General features: G+C 37.4%; 1 protein-coding gene across 1 annotated transcript in view; it reads left to right on the top strand.

The window, feature by feature from the left end:
• LOC134650232 (calcium uniporter protein, mitochondrial) overlaps window positions 1–21,207 on the top strand; it is a 138,824-nt gene that overhangs the window by 99,990 nt on the left and 17,627 nt on the right. The window lies entirely within an intron of this gene.

Raw genomic sequence — 21,207 nt, 5'->3', positions numbered from 1 at the left:
TTGCATCAGATTCTATATCTACCCGAAACATAAAAAAGTGAACAAAGAACTTTGCATTTAACTTTGCAATTTTAGATTATTTTACGTAAATTCGATAAAAGTCTTTAAATTTTACAAAGTTAACAATAAATTTTAATAATCATCATTATATTTACAAGTTTTGAACGTTCACAATAGTATAACTAAAGTTAAAGTTAAAATAGTTTACGTATTGAGTTCAATTTAATAGGTTCCGTTTTCCTTATCTTTGTTTACAAGATATTTAGCATTATTTGCCGACTATTCCAGGGCAATACTATTTAAAATCGCCGTGCGCCGCTGGCATCGTTTGCAAATAAACTCCGTGGCTCGGCACCGGCCGGGAGGAGTCTGCTGAGCGTGCGCAGCCGGTTTCCCTGTCATCGGCAAGTACCACCAGAACGAGGAACGTGAGCCATTTTATATTTTTTTATTGCATTACTATCTAAATAACTAAGGTAGACACAGTTATTAGCAAAAATGACGAGCGAAACTGAAAAGGCAGATAAGTTAATGCTGCTTCAATTATGTAGAAAAAGAGCGTCCGCCAAAGGACAAATTACTAAATTTGGAAAATATTTAGATAGTATTGCACCAAAGACGGAGTTGGATAATGTTCAATTAACCGAGTTAAATTTAAAACTCGCAAAGTTTGAGGCTTTGTCCGTCAAGGTTGATGAGTTGCAAAGTGAAATAGAGGTTTTAAATTTTGAAAATATTTCGGCTGAAATTGAAGAACGTGACCTTATGGAGCACGAAATCATAGTAAATATTGCCACGGCAAAAAATTTAGTCGAAAGATTTTCTAAACAATTTGGTTGTGAAAAAAGGCGCAGTTCCGCGCATAATACGTCATGTTGTGTAGATGACCCCAATCACCCTCACGAAATAGGTTTGAAATTACCTCAAATACAGATTGCCAAATTTGATGGCGCATATTTTCGTTGGTTAGAATTCCGCGATACTTTTGAAAATTTAATACACAAAAATGAGCGTATTTCAGACATACATAAATTCCATTATCTCGTGTCATATCTACAGGGTGATGCGGCTAGGATCATTTCAAATTTGGAAGTGTCAATTAATAATTATGCTGAAGCGTGGAAAATGATTTGCAATCGATATGATAATAAAAGAATATTAATTAATCATCATTTAAATTCATTGTTCAATATTAAACAGCTTCCACGTGAATCAGAGCGATCTTTGCGATTTTTGGTTGATCACGTGACCAAAAACTTGCGCGCCTTAACCAGCCTAGGCCAGCCCACAGACAAGTGGGACGTATTGATAATATTTATGTTATCTTCTAAGTTAGATACCAATACTTTGCTAAAATGGGAAGAATACCGGAACAATTTGGAGGGTGATGTACCCACTTTAGAACAATTTTACAAGTTTATGATCGATCGTGCTGATGTACTCGAATCGTTAAATCGTAACAATAAATCAGACGTTGTTGGTGTGTCAAAACCGCCTAGCGTCCCTTCTCGTTCTACAACAAATAATAATTACGGTCAAAGACCAGTTCAAAATAATTACGTCAAATCATTTGCAAGCTCAACCAATAATAATAACAATAAAAAACAAAACATATTTGCATGTGTTATCTGTAATGAGCGTCATAGGATTTATGATTGCCCTACTTTCAAGGCGAAGGGGGTTGACGAGAGAATGATGGATGTGACAAAATATAAATTGTGCATAAATTGCCTGAGGCAAGGTCATAGTGAGAGTGAGTGCCACATGGGTCCATGCCGCGAGCCCGGCTGCACCGAGCGACACAATAGTCTTATCCACAGTCCATCTTCCTCCTCAAGCCACCTCGCTCAAGTAGACGAAGAGGACGCAGTACACGTCAATTATGCTTATCAAAATACAAACCAAGGCCGTCGAGGTTGGTTATCCACAGCAATTATTGAGGTTGAGAATCCCATTGACCATCAAAGGTTAAAAATTCGTGCATTTTTAGATAATGGAAGCGAGTCGTCTTTTATTACTGAGTCTCTTAAGGCCAGACTGTCGTTGAAACCCCGCTCACTTGAAACATTAAATGTTATAGGCATGGGCGACACTCCTTCTAAACATACAATAAAGGGAACTTGTGATGTTCAATTAAATTCAACAAAAAATAAGTTTAGTGCTATATTATCTTGTTACGTCATGGACGAACTTACCGGTCGTATACCAAAGGCGCCCGTCGATATTACCTCATTCAATTTACCTCAAAACATTGAGTTGGCTGATCCAATGTTTTATCAGCCAGGCCCTATAGATGTTGTTATAGGTGCTGACCTGTTCTGGGATATTTTAGGACACGAAGAAATTTCCCTAGGACCAAATAACCCAAAGTTAAGAAGTTCAAAGTTCGGCTGGATAGTATGTGGCCGTATAAACTCAGCTGTATCTAGCAAAAAGATACTCTGCAATCATGCTATAGTTTCTTCTACCCAAAATGAAAATATTGAGAATTTAGTGTCAAGATTCTGGGACTTGGAAGAAGTTCCCAAAAAACAAAACTTAAGTAAGCAAGAAAGTGAATGTGAAAAACACTTCCTCACTCATACTATAAGGGATGAGGAAGGACGATTTTGTGTCAATTTACCATTAAAGGAATCTGTAGATTGTTTAGGCGATAGCTATAATACTGCCAAAAAGCGATTTCTTAATTTAGAGAAACGTTTTAAACGAAATCCTACACTTAAATGTGAGTATACAAAGTTCATTAATGAATATGCTGATCTAGGGCATCTTTCAATTTCTAATGTTGTGCCAAGCCCTAGCCCATCGTACTACCTTTGCCACCATGCTATTATTAAAGAGGAAAGGGAATCTACCAAGCTTCGGGTAGTCTTTGACGGATCTTCCCCCACCACTTCCGGTTACTCTCTTAACGACGTTTTGATGGTAGGTCCTAATGTTCAAGATACTCTATTTTCCATTTTAATTCGTGCAAGACAATACAAGTACCTACTAACTGGCGATATTGAAAAAATGTACCGACAGGTTTTAGTAAACGAGAGTGACAGGAATTTGCAACTCATTTTGTGGAGAGAGGACGAGTCACTGCCTATTCAGACGTTAGTGTTAAACACGTTAACTTACGGCACAGCTAGCGCAAGTTATCTCAGTACACGTTGCTTGTGGGAGCTAGGGCAGCAACAGGATGATGAGTTAATCAAAACCATCATTCAAAAGGACTTTTATGTGGATGATTTAATCACAGGGGCAAATGATCCTCAACAATTAATATACATTCAAAAATCTGTTTCAAACGCATTAAAAGCAGGTTGTTTCAATCTTAGAAAATATAAAAGCAATCATCCATCTATTTTTGACAATCTTGATATAAATAAACAAGATAATTTAACTATCAGTGAGTCTTCAAGTACTTTGGGCCTCGGATGGACCCCTTCAAGCGACACGTTGCATTTTCCTATAAAAATGTCTAATGAACCTGACGCTGTAATAACAAAGCGATTTATAATGTCAAATTCCTTTAAAATATTCGACCCGTTAGGTGTTCTGAGCCCAGTTATTGTTATACCAAAAATTATGCTTCAAAAACTGTGGGAGAAAAAATTAGATTGGGATTCGCCAGTCCCATCAGAAATAAAAAATGAATGGATAAGGTTTTCTGAAAATTTAAAAATACTGTCTAATTTAAACATTCCAAGATGGGTGTTAGGCGATTCATCTAAACGTATAGAAATTCATTCTTTCAGTGACGCCTCTCAATCTGCTTACGGGGCATGCATTTATGTCAAGTCGATAGGTCCGAATGACGATGTTACGGTCAAATTGTTATGTGCAAAATCCAAAGTTGCACCCATTAAATTCACCAGCATTCCACGGCTTGAATTGTGTGCTGCGCTGGTCGCCGCCAAGCTCACACAATCCGTGTTAGAGTCTCTCAGATATAAGCCAGATAGAATAGTGCATTGGTGTGACTCGAGCGTAGTCTTAGGATGGATCAAGGGTGATATTAGTAGACTAAAAACATTTGTTGCCAATCGTATTGGTGAAATAGTAGAGCTTACTTCGCCCCAATCATGGAGGTACGTTCCTACAGATTTAAATCCTGCAGATTTCATTTCGCGAGGTGTTGACCCAAAAAACATAATGTCATTGGATCTTTGGTGGTCAGGTCCCAATTTTCTGCTCAAAAATGAAGACGATTGGCCTGTCTTGAAAATTAAAGATTCCGAACCACTGCCTGAGCTGAAAGTGCATTCAGCAGTAGTAAGTGAGCCAATAGTTGATTTCGAAAGATTCTCTTCTTGTAATAGACTTATCAGATCGTTTGCTTACGTAAAAAGATTCATATTCAACACAAAAAATGGTATCAAACGTACTGGCATTTTAACAGCTGACGAATTGCGTGAATCCTGGCATTCGTTATGCATTATTGCTCAAAGTGAATCTTTCTCAGAAGAATATGAAGCACTTTTAAATAATAAGCCTTTAAGCAATAAAAGCAAAATATTGTGTTTGTCCCCATTTTTAGATAATAAGATAATGCGTGTTGGAGGGCGCTTAGACGCCACAGATGTTTATTCTTTTGATAAAAAACACCCCATTTTACTTCATGCATCGCATAGACTAACAAGGCTTTACTTCGAAAGAGAACACATCGTCAATATGCACGCTGGTCCTCTCCTGTTATTTTCAACCGTAAGAGAAACAGTGTGGCCAGTGAACGGACGTCACCTAGCCTGGCGTGTTGTAAATAATTGTGTTAGGTGTAGACGTCTACGAGGTACAACCCTACACCCTAAAATGGGTAACTTACCATCCCAACGGATTACTCCCGATTATCCCTTCTTGTCAGTCGGGCTGGACTTCGCTGGTCCTTTTACTATTATTAATCGCAAGGGCCGTGGAAGTCGTTTGATTAAGTGTTACTTGTGCTTGTTTGTCTGTCTTCGTTATAAATGCATCCACCTCGAAGCTGTTAGCGATTTAACTAAGGATGCGTTCATAATGACTCTTCGACGCTTTATAGCGCGCCGAGGCAGACCAACTGAGATTTTTAGTGATAATGGTACTAATTTTGTAGCTGCCGCAAGGGAATTAGGGTCATTTATTAAACAAAACCAAGAACCTCTTTTTGATTTTGCAAGTCAAAACCTTATAAAGTTTAGGTTCATTCCGGCTTACACTCCTCATTTTGGTGGACTATGGGAAGCCGGCGTCAAATCGGCTAAACATCATATAAAGCGTGTTATCGGTAATAGCCACCTCACCTTTGAGGAAATTTCCACTTTATTTGCACAGGTGGAATCTATTTTGAATAGTCGGCCATTATGCCCGTTGTCGTCGTGTCCCAATGACCTCCTTTCCCTATCCCCCGGACACTTTCTTATCGGACGGCCGCTAACTGCTCCACCAGCGCAATACTTGGGTGACTCTAAGGAAAACTACCTCCAACGCTATGAACGCCTGGAAAAAATACAACAGCATTTCTGGCAGCGATGGCAGCGCGACTACCTATCAGAGATGCAGCAAAGGACTAAATGGAAGAGCAATGCTGCCAAACTGAGCGTCGGAGATATGGTGCTTCTGGCAGAGGATAACTCTCCCCCTCTGGCATGGAGGCTCGGCCGTGTTCTACGCCTCATCACTGGGTCCGATGGATTAGCCAGAGTGGCAGACGTCACCACAAACAGAGGCTGTGTGCGCCGCTCTCTTGTGCGTCTGTGTAAACTTCCGACAGCCGAAGAGCTTCGAGGTTGAAAAGCGAGTTTTCAACGGCCGGGAGTATGTACAGGCTTTGGAGCCTATGTCAAAAAGACAGTGATAAGTGTGTATCGTGAAATTTGCTCATAGCTATCGTCAGGCGCTTACAGTGCTTCGAACATTTTTTAATTGTCATCGTTCACTTCAATTCCGATCTTTGTACAAGCTATACCTTTTTTAATTAAATTAATTTTGCATGTATTTGGGCATTTGATTTACACCATCATATCCTCTAAAGATATGACAGGAAAACACAATTATATCACATGACACACCATTGCATCCAGGTCAGGGAATTATATTTTAAGCTAATAAAATTATCTATTCTATAAGCTAAGTAAACTATCTTTTATTTACCCTAAAAGAGCGGAAGTCTTAGCCCTGTTTCGAGCATTCAGTGGAAAGGGGAGAAAAAGTGAATTCGAAGCATGGAATCTGTTCAGAGTTCAACCAAACCACTACAAGGATTCAAGCCCTTACAAGATGGAGCAATAGCAGTGGCTAAAAGCATTCCCCTAAAATACTAAAATGTTATTATATGATCGGTAATAAGTGCAATATTGAAGAAGGCAAGTTACACCGGGATATTGAAATGAAGAGTTGTATAATGTTATACCTGTTCTATGAGATTAAGTCACTGCTAAGTTATTTTATTATTAAATTCCATAATGTATACCTACTTCTAACAAAAGGGAGCCATATAAATGCCCTATTACGCGCAGTGTACCGAGGGGTTGATGTTTAGGTTCAGTTCAGACGTTAGTTCGTCGTCAAACTTGCTCAGTCCGTCAGACTTCTTGGGAATGGAAGCAAGAAGCAGACGACGGGTTCGACACTGGTCTGACACCTGCTTTGGTCAGAATATGGTTGGAACTGACCAGAAGTAAATGCAAACCGGAATAAAAAACGCGATGCAACTACATGAATGATGAAATGTACGCATTTATGTGTCTGGGGAAGGAACTGTATTACGACACAAGACGCAAAATTAAAGTGTGGTAGGGTAATTCGCCAGTAACTGGCCACTTTTAGTAACTGGCCACCCAAAACCAAAAATTCATTTTAGGCTAGCCAGTGGCCAGTTATTGAAAGCTGGCCAGTTTTTGGAACCTTATACTAAAATGAATTCTGTTTATAGGTGAATAGAATTCATTTTTAGTTTAGAGCGGCTAGTTATTAAAGCGGCCAGTTACTGGCAAATTATTCTATAATGTAATAAGTAAGTAGATTAAATAATACTTACAGTTTACTTCTTATTCATTGAGAACAGGGACCATGGAGTCCATGGAGTAGTTGGAATTAACTATGCTTCTATACAAAAGAGAGGCTCTATGATAAATTTTTCCAAGGTCCCTTTTTTCACTGAACGACACATTTTTTTTCTAATCAAATATGATGTACGCCTTTCTATCTTTAATATATGATCTACAATAATAAACAACACATTTAGTCGGTCTCCAGAGTGTGTACTTCGGATGTTGTCTATATCGATGCCTATGTCGGTAACGAGATATAATTATTCACCGGCGAGGGACGATATATGTTTTTTTAATGCAATTTCTTTTTCATAAAGGTTAGTAAAGGTTATGTTTTTAAAATCTGCATTAAATAGGCTTTACTGTCATATTTTTATGTAGTCATATTTGTGTCATATTTATTTGTATGTAGAAAAACCAAGCAGTTTAATTTTGGCAATAAATAAAAAACAAAAATTACACTTGAAAAATTAGATTTTTTGTGTTTTTTAAATTTTTTTCAACAAATTGCAATTTTTTATACCAGAAATGAATTCTACGTTATTTATTTATCCGAAATTGATACCAAATATGAGCTATTAGCTAAACGGGGCCTGTTAGAATTTTTAGAATGAAGCCGGGCGGGGCGCTACTTGATCCCCCCCCCTCTCGGGCTTAAGCGGGGGGTCCCTCGGGCTACCGATCTTAATCGGCTTATTTTGATATAAAGAACAACTGTGCCAAGTTTCATGCTTTAATCAAGCAAAAAAAGGTTCGACCTTTTTTTGTTACTTAAAACCTTAACTATCGCGAGCATAGCTTATTGGGACCGTGCACGATGACAGCGCCACACAGCGGCTTGATCTATCAACAATACAAATATTTTAATTTATTAAAAAAAAATACGATGTTTAAGTAAAAAAAAATAAAAAAAGTTATGTCTTACTGGGGATCGAACCCAGACTTTCTGTGTGCAAACAAAAAAAGCGATTGTTTACAAAATGCGCCATGATAGTTCTTAGCTAAGCTGACGAAATTCGGCTACTCATTCTCGAGTACAAACTAAATATCTAAATACCGCCTAAACCAGCAATACAATTTTTCTGCATTTTTTGCCATTTACTATGTAAATATGTCTCAAAAAGAAAATACTCTTATGATATCGATACGACTATTTGTTTAACCGCGAGGTATCACAACTCCTCCATTTTTGAAAATTTCCAAAAACGGGATCGACAAAAAAAATATTTACTCATAGAATCTAGTCACAAAATTTCACAAGAATCGGTTGAGAATTGTGACCTCTAGAGGAGAACATCCGGACATACAAAAGCAAAATGCCCGATTCAAAACGTAGACCTTCGCTACGCTTCGGTCAATAAAAAGTCAAGACTCGTGAATGTGAGCATCATGAATCCTAATGTTTGTGTAACTTTTCAATATACTTAAACTTAATAGGCTTATCCGGCACGGAGCTGAAGTTTTCTCGTTTAGCTAGTTTATGTTACGATGTAAGTAGATACCCAATACGGGCGTGAATATGGCGATTGAGATTCTAAATTGAAAAAAGTTGTAATCCATGTGCCATTAAATGTACGGTATCATCATCTTCCTCGCGTTGTCCCGGCATTTTGCCACGGCTCATGGGAGCCTGGGGTCCGCTTGGCAACTAATCCCAGTAATTGGCGTGGGCACTAGTTTTTACGAAAGCGACTGCCATCTGACCTTCCAACCCAGAGGGTAAACTAGGCCCGTATTGGGATTAGTCCGGTTTCCTCACGATGTTTTCCTTCACCGAAAAGCGACTGGTAAATATCAAATGATATTTCGTACATAAGTTCCGAAAAACTCATTGGTACGAGCCGGGGTTCGAACCCGCGACCTCCGGATTGCAAGTCGCACGCTCTTACCGCTAGGCCACCAGCGCTTTTTTATTAAATGTACGGTATATTATGAAATAAAGAGAAAAGAAACATCAAAAGAACGTTAGTAGTTGTATCTTCTAGAAACTTTAACTTGTAACTTGTTATGGTTAGGTACAGTCATAGAGAAATAAGAAAGACAAGAGTGCTCACTCCATACATCAGTTCAGACTATTAATTTCAGTATCTACATCTAGCATCGAGTAGCGGAACTATCAGTACTGCTATTTGACAATAGATGTAGCACCGACCGGAAAGTCTTATCTCAACAGCATACGACTTTCCGGTCGGTGCTACATCTATTGTCAAGTAGCAGTACTGATAGTTCCGCTACTCGATGCTAGATGCTAATAGTCTTTTTGGTACTAAAACTGATGTATGGAGTGAGCACTCTATGTATTTTTTTCTCTATGGTACAGTGAGCTGCGAAATGCAGCCCCGCTGGCCTTGCCAAGGTTACAATCGCTATCGCTTCGACCACGAAACGCTTTGTGTCTTTCTATCACTCTTTCATATTAGCGCGACAGTGACAGTTGCGTTTCGATCGCTACGGAGTGTAAGCGATTGGCATGTTGGCTACGCGGCCTGAATACAGCTCTTTCGTAACATACCTATTAAACGAATTCGTTTTGTATTTTTCGGTTCCAACAAACATAAAAGGGAGGTTTTTATCCCCGTTTTAGTTTTATAGCTCATAAATTCCTCATATAAATAAAAATAAACGTTACGGCCGTAAAAGCCTACTTACTGTATATTAATTGAATCAACACGCGTGAACGCTTGGATTTGTACTTAGCTTAGTACATCGCAGGGATTTGTCAATATTGTGACAAGGCAATATAATGTCTCCGAAGGTCGTATCCAGTGATCGATGGCTTATCTTTGTTTTCGGTCACTTAAGAGCCCATCAACGTGCACACTAGCGCCACTGCTAAATAATCGTGATCATTTAAATTTAACGAAATATGTTTAAAAAAGGGGGCCGCTACGTACTGTATCTTGTACTAAAGTACCTTTTGAATACATCAAACTAGTTTCTATGTTGCTGGATTCGTCAATCTATGCGTCCAAAGTTAAAACGGCCGTTTTCGTTTTGAGTTCATAGATTGACGAATCCAGCAACAACGAAACTAGTTTGATGTATTCAAAAGATACTTTAATACAAGATACAGTACGATGCGGCCCCCTTTTTTTAAATATCTTTTGTTAAATTTAAATAAACACGATTATTTAGCAGTGGCGCTAGTGTGTACGTTGATGGGCTCTTAAAGGAGGAGAACGGGCGTTTTTATAAGATTCAATCTTCACCTTTATAATATCAATTTTGCCGCTTCGTAAGTAATTTGTAAAAAAATCTCCTTTTCTTTCGTTTTATAAATTTTTCTTTACCAGTTTATCAGATGAGAATTTGTTTGATGTTATATGGATCAGCAAGGATGTCAAAACATTGTTTATAACTTCCTACATATGTTAAATGTAGGTAACATAAATTGTGCCCGGCAGCTTTTGGTTATCTCCCGAGTACTGGTGAATATTGCTTACGCTTCATACAATATTCAGTTTGCAAATGTGGTACAGCTTGTACAAGTGTTGTGTCAAGGGTTTGAACAACTTGTATTAAGATCATGTCATGCATGTGTGAAGAAAATCAATGGTGAGCGTGATATTAGGTCGGCACAGTTAAATTTGTACTTTGCAAACCAACCCTTATTATAGTAAAATAAAATCGATTGATTGATTGTAAGTCAGCAGTTGAAGTAGGTATTACTCGGCCGAGTAGTGCTAAAAGTATATTCAGAAGCTCTGATACACTTTTTAGTACATTGTGCAACGTACCCCCCGGTAAGTGAAATTTTGCATACGAGGTACGACAGCCGCAGGCTGAAGTGCATTAAAGACTCGAGTTTGCAATATTCTTACCCCCACAATGTTTTTCATCACACTTGCGAAGAAAAAAATAAGTTTTAAGCGAAATAATTATTAAATACGGTGACATTTCAAACATTCGTCCGCCATATTGTCATTTCTTGACAGGTTAGGCATCGAAGGCACAGACCTTCGGCATTCAGTTACGTATGAACATTTTGTGTAAAAAAAAATTAACGGCTATTAAGTTAATCAAATTAAATATTTTTAAACAAACAAAAATATTAAAATATAATCGAAGTATTTTAAATGTAAAACTTCCTTATACCTTGACTTTAAACAAAGTATTTTACTTATAACCTACTTGGTTCTTATGAATTAGTGACATAATTAAAAAAAAAAGCTATAAGTAACTCCCTAGGGAGTTATAGCTTTTTTTCACATTCCATAACTCTCGCGAGTCTCTCGCGGGATCAATATAGACCTTCAGTACACCCGCATGAAATAAGATCTTTTTCGAGCAAATGTGATGAAATAGTTATTTTCGATACAAGTGCGAAAAAGAGGAAATTCGAAACGAGTGGCGATAAATTAAAACACGACCGAAGGGAGTGTTTTAAATCGACACGAGTTGCGAATTACCTATTCGCACGTGTATCGAACAACGTTTTACAGTACATATGGCACTTTAAAGTTTCGACATACGCACGAAAAGTGCTATTTTACGCACTAGTGCGGAAAAGTAGCCCCATATGTACTGTAAAAATATTAATTTACTTGTTTGTTTGAAGAGTAACAGATGCAACCATGATGCAACGGATTGAATACTTATATTCTAAGTAAAATTGCATGGCCACATTGTGAATGAATTCATTCATGTGTCCATGCAATTTTGCAGCTCTCTGTACATTTAATTCTCTCAGAATCCGCTGGTTTAGGTGCATAATGCTGCTGACTGTAAACAGACCTTTCAGCGCGCGTCCGTAGCGCCGTCTGCTACATTCGTAGCATGTGTTAAGTCGGAAAATTCAGCATACCAACCTTAAAACAGTGGCAAGCAGCGTGCTGAATGGATGCCGCTAAGAACATCTGGGGGTAAGTCTCAATCGGTTATGGAAAATACAATACAACGGTTCATGTATGGAAATTATGACGTGACTTTTCGTTGCACCTGTCATCCCGGTAAATTTTTACTTTTTGATTAGACTTTGTCGATAAATGGTTGTCATCTTAGCTACGGCCCATGAAAGATTAAAGTAAATCACCGATACTCGTAATTCGGTGTAGTTAGTCTTCAGTCATTAATACTTTTAATAATATCTCGTTGATGTATACGTATATATACTAACAGGTAAGTACCTATATCGCAGTAAAGATACTTGAACCCGTCTGGACATGTTCCTGTCTTGTTAGTGGAGAGACGTGAATCCATTTTCATTCATAGTACCTACACTGACGCGACGCGGGCTGTCACTGTCCTCTAGCCCACAATACAGGCGTCGTGATACCCGAACCGATAGTTTGCGATCCCTGATATCGGATGTCTTTGTTAGTTACCAGTGCTTTAAGCTTTGAGCTGGATTAGAACTTTAGAAACATGATCTTTTTATGATTTAGAATACACCGTTATTATAATCCTTGCAAAAGCTGAAGACCGGTTTGAGTCCGGTCTCGGATACTGGTGGGCTTGGTCAGGTTTTCTCTAGTAGGTAGGTTATTATGTTATACAGTTTAAAGCAGATATTAAATAAAAATGTAGGTACCTCGTTAGAGTAGTTAATTGTTAGGGTAAGTGTCCAAACTAATTTATTATACCTGAATGTGGCGGCCGGTCCTGTAAAACGACCTGAAAATAAAACTGTAAATGTTAACGGTAAGTAGATTTGATAGACAGGAATTACCAACTGACTTAAAGTATTTATATGTATTAAACCGATGTTATACATGGTTGGAGCTCTAGTGCGTTAATATTAAATTCAGTGAGTGTGTAGGTATCCTTTTGAAAAGTCTCGACAAACTCTGAGACGGGATACGGAGTTGTATGATAATCAATCTTGCTTCACTCGAAAAGATCTGGCGTGAGCGTTGGTAAATGTTGCAGCTGTGCTAAAACCTTAGCAAAATTTCTGTACCTAACGATTTTTAATAAAGACATACAATGCAACTAATGCACGCTGGCGAGGGCTCATGCTATCACGTTTTATTGCGCAAACGTGTGTACACTATACGGTTGATTTGTCTGAATTAAAATGTTATAAATACTTGTAAGGACGTTCGGAGTTAACGTTGTTATAGGGTGTGAAGAGCAGTCAATAATAAAAAAAAGCGGCCAAGTGCGAGTCGGACTCGCCCATGAAGGGTTCCGTATTTAGGCGATTTATGACGTATTAAAAAAAAACTACTTGCTAGATCTCGTTCAAACCAATTTTCGGTGGAAGTTTACATGGTAATGTACATCATATATATTTTTTAGTTTTATCATTCTCTTATTTTAGAAGTTAGGGGGGGGGGGGGACACACATTTTACCACTTTGGACGTGTCTCTCGCGCAAACTTTTCAGTTTAGAAAAAAATGATATTAGAAACCTCAATATCATTTTTGAAGACCTATCCATAGATACCCCACACGTATGGGTTTGATGAAAAAAAAAATTTTGAGTTTCAGTTCGAAGTATGGGGAACCCCAAAAATTTATTGTTTTTTTTTCTATTTTTGTGTGAAAATCTTAATGCGGTTCACAGAATACATCTACTTACCAAGTTTCAACAGTATAGTTCTTATAGTTTCGGAGAAAAGTGGCTGTGACATACGGACGGACAGACAGACGGACAGACAGACGGACAGACAGACATGACGAATCTATAAGGGTTCCGTTTTTTGCCATTTGGCTACGGAACCCTAAAAAGAACACAGAAATCTATGACGCACTAATATAATCCAATCGCTTAAAGCTGGATGAATAAAAAGATTAAAGCGCTTTAAGCAAGCTAATACTTAATATCCTACAAATAACTTAGTATACGTTCAAAAGAAGGTAACAAATATATTTCATTTATTCATGTGCCTTTCTGCGTTAGGTATATCGAGGGCTCACTTTGTGTTTTTAATTTATTAACATCATGACTTAGGCATATTGATTAAATAGATCCGTCTGACTTTAATTTTTTATAACCAATCCTTTTAAAAATATTATTTTTTATTATTATTACAGCTTTATTTATTTCAGCGAAATGTGTACAGTTTGTAATATAGCAGTTTTTTTTTTTTTTTTTGATATAATATAATTTTTGTTTATTTTATTATGTTGTTTTATTACTTCATTTCACTGATCCCTGTTGGGTAAAAGCCTCCTCGAGTCCCTTCCATTGTTCTCTGTCTGTAGCTAGTTTCATCCAATTTTTTCCCGTTTTTTCAACTACTTCAACTATGTCGTCTGACCAGCGCTTTTGTGGCCTACCCTTATATCTTTTTCCTGGTGGTCCTGTCCATTCAGTCACAATTTTAGTCCACCTTTTGTCCGTGTATCTTGACACATGGCCAGCCCATTGCCATTTTAGACGCAGTGTCTGTTTTAGGGCGTCCACAAGCTTGGTTTTTTTCCTGATCTCTTCATTTCTGACTTTATGTATTCGTCTTAGCTTCAACATACTCCTTTCCATGGCATGCTGACATGTGGAAATTTTATTTTTTATTGTACTTGTGTATGTCCATGTTTGACAACCATATGTCAGGCAAGGTAGTATGCAAGTGTCCATTTTTTAACTTTGGATGGTAGTCGCCTTTAAGTACTTCTTTTTGAGACCAGTATTTTTTCCATGTGTTGTTTATTCGTCTGTCGACTTCTTCTTCATTATGTTTTTTGTTGAAGGACACCTGTTTGCCTAGATAAATATAATCGTTTACGTATTCCACTTCGTTTCCATCTACTTTTATTATCCGTGCTTTAGAGTTGGTCATCACTTTGGTCTTTTCTATGTTTATGTACAGTCCAACGCGCATGCTCTCATTTGCCAGAGATTGCATCATTTCTTCCAGTTTATTTGATGACTCAGCGAAGATGACAATGTCATCTGCAAATCTGAGATGGCTGAGATATTTGCCCCGTATCCACAGTCCTTGGTTACTCCAGTTCATTTTTTTGAAGATTTCTTCAAGTACAGCTATGAAAAGTTTAGGTGATAAGGGGTCTCCTTGTCTTACTCCCTTTCTTATTGGTATTTCCTCTTAAATTTCCTCTTTAAAAATATTATAGTTGCAGTAAAATACATACCCAACTTCATTCATTTTAATAATTATCAAGTTTTAGTAGGTATCTACAAACGCCACAACTAAATTAAATCTCTCACAAAGCATTCAGTTCAGTCTGGCTAGTCAATTCACGTTAAGCTTCCTTTGAGGACTCCAATGGACATGGACAATATCTCGTTTGATAATCATCAAGTACCTAATACGATGCTCACACTCTCGTTAAATTAAATCACGTCACGTTCACGTCACGTTCGGATGGCATCTGCAGCTGCATACTGTTGCGGTGCGTGTCGTTGTTGCCTACGCTGTATCTGTCAATTTCCTTGATAAAATGAGTGACGTTCGCCGCCTCATTACTGCCGCAATATTGGCGTTCATTTGGCCACTCATTAATTTATCAAGGAAAATAACAGATAGGTATAACAGCGGCAACAACGACGATGCGGCAATAGTATATGCAGCTACAGTTGACATCCGAACGTCTCCTTTATTGTCAGCTTACGTTTGTTCGTTACGTCAAGTTAGCCGCGTAGCTAATTGGATGATTTTGCTATCGGATTTGCAACAATCGAACCGATTCCTCGCTACCGCTCCCGGCCCCGCATATTAGTTCCCGTGACGAATGTACACCGCAGTACCCATTGAAAAATGAAAATGCCGCAGTATTGTAATTTCCCGCTTAACAAGGTTAACGATATCTGATTTACATTCAAAGGCAGCGATTAGGTATTTCTATCTTTGTTTGCTTTAAATGTTTTTGTAAGATGAATACTACTAATATTTCTCATAGTTAGTAAAATATTGTGAAATGTTTAGGTAACTGATAAGGGGTTTATTTATGTGCATAATACGTAATAAATAATATTGTGGGAGCTATGTACTAGAATTGAACTTCAGAGATTTTTAATTAGCTCAACTTCGAGCTCCCTAGCCGGATATTGCGACATCGTATCGAGATTTACTGCTTGAAATTGTACAGGCACAAAAGATATTCTTTTAAAATGAAAGTTCATAACATAAAATTGCCTTAACATTAATTAAAACCTTAACGTTTCCGAATTAATATTAATAGAAGTTTAATTTATCTTGTTAAATTATTTAAGTAATCGATATTGCGCACTACAAATGTATAACCCTATTTTGTGTCCTAGAATGTTCTCGTCAGGTATCGAAATACATAGATATTTCGATAAAAAAAAGAGTACTGCGTTTAACATTCATACGTAAAGCGATAAGATAAAGTGCTCAGTTGGTGGTAGCTTTTGTTTGTTGTTGCTTTGCCGATATTTGAGAAAACTTTCGTTGTTCATAATAAAATGGCAAACAGGATTCCTTAACAAAGTACTATTCCAACAGAACTTGTGTAATATACTTTACAATAGCGTGCCTGCGGTTATCCACACGCAAATTGTCTGTGATTGTTCAACAAAATTAAATTCTTCAGACTAGAAATGTCGCCGTGAGAACCAAAAGTTAGCTTGAGCGATTTGTAGAAACTTTTGGTGGTTGATAAGGACGAGTATACCTATTATTTTGTTTGGTGTGTAATGAGCAGATGTATACATATGTGTAATCGACATGTACCTTAGTAGGGTTAGTATTTAACACTCCTTTCAAGTGTATTTTTTAGTGATCAAACAGTTATAATAGATTTAATTCTTTAACACATTCAATAGCAAAAGTAACAACTATGAGGCAAAACAATTATTTAAGTATACAGGTGCGTAACGTTACGAGATATTATCTAAAGTGAAGATTTCTGCTATTTAAGACAGGTGAAAGCGAACGTTACGTTGTTTAGCATCACTTTAACATTCAGTATAATGATAAACGAGTTGAGATCACGGCTGTACATATGGAAATTGTAAAAAAATATATATTCATTATTACAGTTCATTTAATAATCTTTCAGTATGGCTATAATTTGTCGAAATTAAACTTTCGTGAGACATATTCGAACGAGCGAGCGAAGCGAAGCGAAGTTCTTACATTCGACTTTGAACACGCGGCTGGCTAGCGGCACGTCTCGGCATTTCGATGTTTTTAAGCTGAACTGTCAGAAGATAGTTTGATACTCAATAACTTAAGTAAATTTGTTCTAATTTAAATGAAATTGGGTAAACGTGTAGTCGAGGGCATTATATTTTAGTCATTAAATTATGAGCAGGTCCGATCAAGAGGTTATTGAGCTAGAAGAGCTTAGAAGGCCAAAAAGCTGTTTGTGAGGGGTCTTGCTATTCTGGTCAATTTTTTGCAAGTAATATGGTCGAGTTTAGTATCAAATGAAAGTGCTCGGCTTACACTTTTATAATATCGTTTTTAAATTTACCATTTTGAAATAATTAGCAAGATAAAAATAAAATAGAATAAACATAATATATGTATGTGACATTTGACAAGAAATATTTCGGCTTAGCACAGATACAGTTTATTTTAATCTCTATGGTGGTGACTTAAATCCAGGGGAGGGACAGCCGTATATGAAGCCCTTTATTCGAAAAAATAGCGCCATCTATATTACTTAACGCTAAACTTGTAAATGGCGCTTCAAAATTGATGCAAAAAAGCAAATCTTGTCAGTAGAAAAAGGCGCGAAACTCAAATTTTCTATGAGACCATATCCCTTCGCGCCTACATTTTTTCTACCTACTGACAAGATCTGCTTGGCCAACTATATATACATATTAATCTTTGCTTAAATCAATCAGTTAAAGGCTCCACAGACCTTGCAATAAATCCACGCGATCTTTGATCCATTGCCGCCTATAGAGCGACGTAAAATAGTAGAAATTAAATAAAATGGAACTCAAAAATGTCCATACTAAATTGTTGTCATGTGTAAGCATTTTACGTCAAAAGTGTGACAGGTAGGTAGAAAGTGGCGCCCTCATTTATTTTCTATTATTTTATGTCGCACTATACGAGTACCTAAGTAGGTGCAACAAAGTCAATCGCTATATAATTTTTAGTTAACCGCGAGTTCTCAGTTCGGGGCGAACTACTAGTTTAAACTGTTTAGACGACAACGGTTTCACTCACGTAGATTTTTAGTCGCTATCGGCGACATGTTTCGGGTCCTTCGGGGGTCCTTCCTCAGGCTCGAGTGCTCGCGGCGGAAACGTGTCGCCAATAGCGACTAAAAATTTAACTGAGTGAAACCGTTGTTGTCTAAACATATTATGATTTGATTATGATTTATGATCAATCATTACTTAATGCTCAAAAGTGCACTGTCACATATCCAACTACATTTCAGAATATGACACCAAATACGACCCGAAATATACTGTCATGTCATGTGTCATGTATCAAATACTATGGAGCATATATTCTAGTCACGCTTTGGTCTACGACTGGTATTAGGATTAATCTTTTGATATGCCGCATTTGAATTATTACTGTTTCAATGTTTGTTTGATTTCCCATTTAATGTGTTGGTATATTTTTCGAAAGTTAGATGTTAGTAGGTAGATAAATGCGAATAAAATATGAAACTAGTGCTCTTACAGTGGTAAAAACATTAATCACTGCCATTCGATATTTTATTTTACCCTTTCACGCGAATTCCGAAGGAAAATAAAGTGGACGATACTCGACAGCTGACAGATGAAACCATTAACCATTGATATATTATTGCCTGGGATTTCAAATAACCATCATTTATTAAAATATATTATATATTTATTAAAATATACTTACCATATGTTATATGTATACAGTTAATGTGTATATTGTACATTTTGCGTGCATAAAACTACTAATTTAGATCTCGTGTTCAACTTGCATACGACCGCAAATCATTCGTGTACATCGTGTCTCTCTTAATAGACATTTGCACTCCATCAGATGTTAAAAAAGTAAGAACATCAAATCTGCCGTTGCCATCGTTGCAATAATTTGAAAAAAGTAACAAAGTATGTGTTAATTATCAATCAAAGATTGCGGAGAAACGTGCGATGATAATTAGGAAAGTGACAGGGCAATTACCGCGTGATCTCCCCACTTGCGCGCCTTCGTTGCGCTCGCCGCGCGCGCTATATAGCAAGGCGTGTCGCAGGCTTCTAGCGATCTAGTCCCAATATGTCTCCTATACCCGTACCATGAGTCACTGACAGTGTCAAAACTGACATATACATATACGCTACGTAATTTACTTTCTATAGAAATAGCGATTTAGTGCGAGCGAGATATATATATCTCGCTCGCACTAATATGCGAGTACTAGCGAGATGCATAGAAAGTAAGTTACGTTCTCCATAGCGTTTCTGTCAGTGCCAAACTGGTGCTAGCCATACTAAAGTGATAATACAAGGGATGGTAGCCACAGACAAAAAAACTAATAGTATTAGGGGCGCCGCGGCAGCTGACTCAGTAGAGTAAGTGAAACGTCTTCTGCACGCGTCTTAATCCGTTCTTAGGCCTCATGTAGTTTAAGTGAATATGTGAATACTTACTTCCTTGTTTCTAATAAGTACCTAATCGACAGCGTCAAATCGACCAAACGTGAAAAAACGTTTATTCCAAGAAGTTTGAAGAATTTTAACGTGGCACAAGTTTTGTCAGTAAACTAGCATTTATTTTCAATCCAGTTTATACACGGGATTGTTTCCTATACCAAAACATTTCACAATTTCCTGACATATGCCAGAGATTGCTGTTTGGTTTAGTGCTAACACTGCGATATACTATACAAGCCGCGGGCGTTGGCATGCGCACACTGAAATACTCAATACAGATTTATCAATGATAAAACATCGACATCCTGGTAAATTCCGTTGATTGTATTTCCTTTCTGGTAAATTCAATCAAGCGACCTCGTTAACCATTCTAATACGTAATATTTATAGTTTATTAAACTACGTAATCTCAAGACAGTATATCAAATTATTATATCAGCATAAATGAAGTCGTCAACAATAGTGTTTCCCGGGAAGTGACTGAGCACACGTGCAAAATGTGGAAGTTAAAGAAATGTTGATTCTTGCTAATCACAATCACTTTTTTATTTAAGATTAATAGGTATTCATTCATGATTTATTAATGTATTTCACGAATAGTATACCTAACTAAATATATTTAAAAATGTCAGTTCTTATGTTTGTAGACATAGACAGGAGACGGCTGCATCTTATTGAAACTTGAATTTAATTAGACAACTAAGAGTAGTGTTTACTAAGTAAGAATCGTAATCGTCTTACTTGTCCCTCATAAAATATTTAATTGACAGACTGTACTCGTACAACAACTTTCTCATTTATGTCTCTGTTTCACCACATACGAGTATGACGGTATCTTATCACATCACAAATAGCGTAAATCTTTAATTGTTTCCATTCAAAATTGCCTCCTTCCATCAGTGGGTGATTAACTGATTATGGCGGTTGTTGCAAGCGGTTAAGGTGTTTATTAGCATATGTGGCGGGAGAAACTAGAAGGTACGCTAAGTGGAGCGAGACAATCAGGGTGCGTCCGCGGCTTGATGAAACAATTTGCTTGTGAGCAGTATGAGTATTGTGAGCGACGACGGTCAAGGCGAGACAGTAGGCGGAGTTAGTATTAAACTTATTTAAACACTATTTAGTGACTATTTATGGTACTGGATTTAAAATTCGTCGGCTCGTTCATACTGCTGTGTATGTATCTTACTTGTAGATAGCGCGAACCATTTTGGTACCTACTCTTCTTTTACAATCAATGTTCTTGCAAGAGTTGGCCATCTTGTTTAAATCGTTAAGTACCGAATCTTACATGTACAGGTTCTGCAAGATTTTTAGTGATACGAGTAGATCCTTTTATTACTGTAGTCCATGTTAGCAGGTAAAGGCGCGTTATGTTCGCCTGCTGTTGGTACACTACTTTAAGTACCTTCCATAATATTATTGAATGATTGCTATTATACCTACGCATATAATCATGGCGTTTATGCGTGCAGAGGTCTTATCTTCTTATTTACACTAAAAACCCAAATTTACTTTTGGATATGTCTCAGCAAAAACTGCGTAATAATTCAGAAGACCACTCTTTGTTTTCCGTCGGCGATATGCCAGCCTTTTTGTGAACGTTTTGATTCACGGTCTGCCATTGGCAGAAATAGCTGCAGTTCCAAACCGCATGTATGCTGATTACCGTTCTGTTGGGCTGCTTTCGTTTATCTTTATTTATGCTATGGTTACGAGCTC

The sequence above is a fragment of the Cydia amplana genome, chromosome 8 (assembly GCF_948474715.1).
Source record: "Cydia amplana chromosome 8, ilCydAmpl1.1, whole genome shotgun sequence".
NCBI classification, from domain to species: domain Eukaryota; kingdom Metazoa; phylum Arthropoda; class Insecta; order Lepidoptera; family Tortricidae; genus Cydia; species Cydia amplana.
Note: the sequence above shows the minus strand (reverse complement) of the source record. Positions and strands in the feature narration are given on the sequence as shown.